At 48.9% G+C, this 4,564-nt stretch overlaps 1 pseudogene; it reads left to right on the top strand.

The window, feature by feature from the left end:
• Window positions 1-1,274, top strand: LOC119385095 (uncharacterized; annotated as a pseudogene).
• Window positions 1,275-4,564: the final 3,290 nt, after the last annotated feature.

The following is a 4,564-nucleotide window of genomic DNA, read 5'->3' as shown; positions in this document are numbered from 1 at the left end:
ATGTGGGCTCTAACACCCTCGGTATTTGCAAATACTCATTGGGATGACACTCCGATCCGTTATCTAGGTGTGCCTCTTGATAACTACCGTAATAGTGGTCCTCATTGGACGTCCGCGTTAACCACTATCCGTCGCAAGGTGTCCACTTGGCAAGGACGCGACCTTTCCGTTTTCGCAAAAGCTGAAGCATGCAACATATTTTTTGCTTCAAAGCTTATCTACATTTTACAGGTATTGCACTGCTCTCGAGCACATATTCAGGCATTTCACAGAATATTTGCCTGCTTTATCTGGAGTTCATCATGGGAAGCCATGAGAAGGGACAACCTTTTTCTTCCGCTTGAAAAGGGTGGGCTTGTGCATTTGTTTGTGCGACAACTGGTGCGATTTTTCTACCTTAAGGATGTCTGCCACCCGTTTCTTCTGGCTGTTATACGGAACCGTCTTTCTCACCATCTCCCTTTTCTTTTTGTCACAAGAGTGGCGGAAGAATCGCACTTATGGGGTTTCTTGAAAGAGATTGTCGACACTGTCCAGTTTTTGAAAGCCAGATTCACGTTAGAGTACTTGTACAACGTGGGCAGAAAGACGCTAACCGCCGCACTTGTAAACACCCTTTTCCCTGAACCTGTTTACCGATAGCAATATTTATCTCATTCTGGTCATGATGTATTCTGCCGTGTACGTAAAATGTGTATATCGCCAGCTGTGAAAACGTTTTTCTTTAAGATGCACACATCCACTTTACCCGTAAAGACATGGCTTCATGAAAAAGGGACATACGTGCCCTGGTCTGTAAATTGCAGGCTATGCAACGAGCCTGAAACAATCGAGCATTGTTTTATTCATTGTCGTGATGCATTTCATTTCTGGGACATTCTTAAGAGAACCATTAGAAAAGAATTTCCAATTACATCGCATGGTGTGAGGTTCCTGCCGTTCAAAAAGAGCATCAACAATAATGCACCATATGATTTAATCATGCTGCTAGGTCTATATTCGCTATGGAGAAGCCGCATGATTGACAGACATGCTGAGCCACCTCGCTCGACACGGTCTGTCTTTCGGGAAGAAGCAGCTAACGTGCGTAGTGTTGCTGAGACTTTTGACCCGGTTCCGGTGTGGCTTGGCCTTCTGGACGTTTGTGTCTGTTTACCGGACTTTTGAACATTCCTTGGACTATGTGAAATTATGTGTGTTTTGTGCATATGTGCATGTGAGTGTAATTCTAAAGCGATGAATTATGTTGTAATAGATGGCGACATTTGTTGACATTATTACCATGCATTAAACAGGAAAAAAAAGTCAGCGTGGCGTAGTGGTAAAGTACTCGGCGCGAGATCCGAAGGTCGCACGTTCGACTCCCGGTGGCGGCAGTTTTTTTTTTTTTCATACGGCTTTTTTTCTTTTTCTGTACTAATGCTTTCTACATCGCCTTCTATACAATTATTTATGTGTAACAGCTAATCACGATGGTCCCGACGCTGTAGAGCCGTTTTACGCTCCGCTATTCCCAGCATCCATCATACGCCAACATCCAGCATACACCATGTGCCACCATCTTCCAGCACCATAATCCACCATAATGGTGGATGGTGGAATCCACCATCCCGCATGGTGGATAAATTTTCAATAGGGCACACACACACACACACACACACACACACACACACTATTCCCAGCATCCTGATGAAGATCGGTCTCATCGAAACGCAAATAAACAATTTTTTAGAAACGTATACCTTTTCCTAATTATTTTATGGCATCGAAGACAGACTCTTCACTACGTATATATATATATATATATATATATATATATATATATATAATAATATATAATATATATATAATGTGCACATTTAATGCACTTCATCTTCCATTTGCACCATATCATCCCTGTTTTTCTTCTTCTTCGTGGTTCTGTCCACCATAACGGTGCTGCTGGCGTTCTGGTCTGTCGTCCTGGTCTTTCAATGGAGGGTCAAGATCCCGACGTCCTCCAGCGTTCCCTTCCTCCACCATCCGGTCGCCGCTTGCGCCCGGCCACCCCCAGCATGCAGCCATCGGACCACACGGAACCCTAACGCTAATGTCACCGGCTGCCCGCTTTTCAATAGGGCACCCGTGTTTGCGGGTCTCCGCACGACGTCACACTGGCTCGACATTTACCACCGCGTGAGTGCAGTCAATCGGTGGACCGAAGCAGAGAAATTGACTATGTCCGTTCTACCTCACCGGTGTGGCGAAAACGTGGTATTTTAATCATGAAACTGACTTCGCCGATTGGTCCGCTTTTACCGTCAAGCTGCGGCAAATCTTCGCATGCTCATCGGGCCGTTCCGAGATCGCGAAACAAAAGCTGGCTGCGCGTGTTCAACTCGCACACGAGTCATACATCTCGTACATCGAGGATGTCTTGGCCCCTCTGCCGCCCGTGCGAACAGTGAAATGACGGAAGCCGAGCGCGTGCCGCCACATCCTCAAAGGAATAGGCACGATCGCGTTCAACGCCTTGGCTGTTCAGAACCCTACAACAGTAGAAGACATTACTTCGACATGCCAGCGCCTAGACGAGCTGCAGTCTCTGCGTCTTCAGCAAGGCAGCGATCCGCACGTTCCGCCTCACTCTGATTTACGAGCCCTGATCCGCACCATCATCCGCGAAGAACTTCAAGAACAGGAACAGAGGCAATTCACTGCTGCCTCCACTCCATCGGCACCTTTCGACCTGCGCAACCTTGTGAAGCAAGAGTTGGCAGCCATGACGTCACCGACAGCACCTGTCGCTCCACCAGCACGCCCGATACCCCTGTACGCTGATATGGCAGCCATGACGGCACCGACAGCATCGGTTGCTCCAACAGCACGTGTGATGCCCACATACGCCGATATTGCTGCAATACCGCCTGCTGCCGTTACATCTGGGCCTACTGACCTTGCCTGTGGCCATTTGGCTTCTGTGGGCGGCAGAGCACCACCTGGCACCTTCATATCCTGAGTGGCGTTCATCCCGTCCCGTCTGTTTTTACTGCGGTATACGTGGCCACATCTCCGTTACTGCCGTCGCCGCCAGCAGGATGCGAACGACGAGGTTATGCTGACTTCGAGCGAGACCGGATCCGCAGACCCGATCCTTATTGCCAAGATTCCTATCCGTACACGTCGCACCGGTCTCCGTCTCCTCCAGCGTCCGCGCGTCAACGTCAGGACTCCCGTTCCTCTAGACGACGCTCTCCTTCGCCCTACCGCCGCTCTGCATCACCGCTTCGCCCCATCTCCCGCCTTGTTGACCAGCATTCGGAAACTAAGGATCGCAGTTTTTGGAGGGGAAAACTGCAGCCTGTCGACTACCAAAATATATATATATATATATATATATATATATATATCTATTATGTGCATTACCGACACGTTAGTCATAAACCTGAGGCGAACAAGAAAGGCGAGCTTGACCTGTTCATTAGTTTGATGAACCGTAATTAGGCTTGGCTCGGGAACACAGTGCGGAGGGCAATCTAGTGAGCGTCGAATACTTGGCTCAATGAATCGGTAAGCAGAACTGTAAAGCGAAAAGCGCTTGTCAGTTTTGATGTCTTCTTCCTCGCTGTTTTCATTCACTCTGTTGTACATTGCTGCTAACATTGGTACCTGTTAAGGGAAAGTCATCAGTAAAGACAACATGCATGTGTCTATGCCCGGACTTCCCCTTAGTTACTCCCTCTTATTACTCTATCAACGGCGTGAAGTGGCGTTGCGGAAACAAAGGCAGTGTGTAATCGGCTAATATTCCCTGTGAAATTACCTATGCTTTTCAGGAAAGCAGCGTACGCTAAAGAACGTGTTGAAAGGGTGTCGTTTCGCCTCACAAAAACAGTACTGAAATCGTGCATGCCTCTCGATTGCATTATCGCCGCGCGCCCGACACTTCCAGGTCACAAATGGCATGCACGTTATGAGCGTGAGACAGCATTCTTCATAGGAAAGTGGCGAATGCCAAGAATTCAAGAAAGGAAACGCAAGCCAGCAGCAAAGCAGCCGGTTGAAGATCTCTCTGTCGTTGCCATGGCAACGGCGCGCGCGGCCGCCCTGGCTTCCGAGTCTGCTTGCCTACCGTTCCCGCCGCCGGCCTGCGCCAGTCAGCGGGGAGGGGGGGGGGGGTTGGGTAAAGGGAGAGGGCACTTGCTGAAGGCCTTGACAGTTTGAGAGAAACACCTATTCTCATTATTCTTGTCGGTAAAACACCTCCCCCGTTAAACTTTTGGGAGGGGAGGCGGGCCCTTGGGGCATACCCCCTAGCTACGGGCCTGGCCTCTGGACTCCTAGGTGGCCCCGGTCGCTCTACGAAACTTTTTCCGAAGTACCACGGCCCGTACCGTGTGGTCTAGCAAGCCTCGTACTTCATATACGCCGTCAAGTTGCTTGATACTTATTGTAATCAAACAATGTCGAGGAATGAGATTGTGCATATGGACCTGCTAAAACCCTCACTGTCACTGTGCAGCTGTCCGTAATTAGTCAGGATGGCTCTTTTTCAAAGCGGACGTAAATGTAATGCAAAAGAGCA

The sequence above is a fragment of the Rhipicephalus sanguineus genome, chromosome 3, assembly GCF_013339695.2.
Source record: "Rhipicephalus sanguineus isolate Rsan-2018 chromosome 3, BIME_Rsan_1.4, whole genome shotgun sequence".
Classification (NCBI taxonomy): Eukaryota; Metazoa; Arthropoda; class Arachnida; order Ixodida; family Ixodidae; genus Rhipicephalus; species Rhipicephalus sanguineus.
This window is presented reverse-complemented; position numbering and strand designations above follow the sequence as displayed.